The following is a 241-nucleotide window of genomic DNA, read 5'->3' as shown; positions in this document are numbered from 1 at the left end:
TCGATGTGTCCACGGCGGTTGCAGAAAGATCGAGAATCAAGATGGTCGCGCGATTATTGAATCGCGCTGAAAATATACGCCAATATATGAACGGCGCCGCGGCCGAAAAGAACGCGCTCTATGAGATACTTCTCTCTCCGTATCTCTTTTTCTAACAAACTGACGCAACTACCCAAATATCCCGCATCTTTCTCTCTCTCTCTCTCTCTCTCTCTCTCTCTCTCTCTCTCTCTCTCTCTCT

Source organism: Odontomachus brunneus, unplaced genomic scaffold (assembly GCF_010583005.1).
Source record: "Odontomachus brunneus isolate Ranch 3 - 2012 unplaced genomic scaffold, Obru_v1 Obru_scaffold_133, whole genome shotgun sequence".
NCBI lineage: Eukaryota > Metazoa > Arthropoda > Insecta > Hymenoptera > Formicidae > Odontomachus > Odontomachus brunneus.
This window is presented reverse-complemented; position numbering follows the sequence as displayed.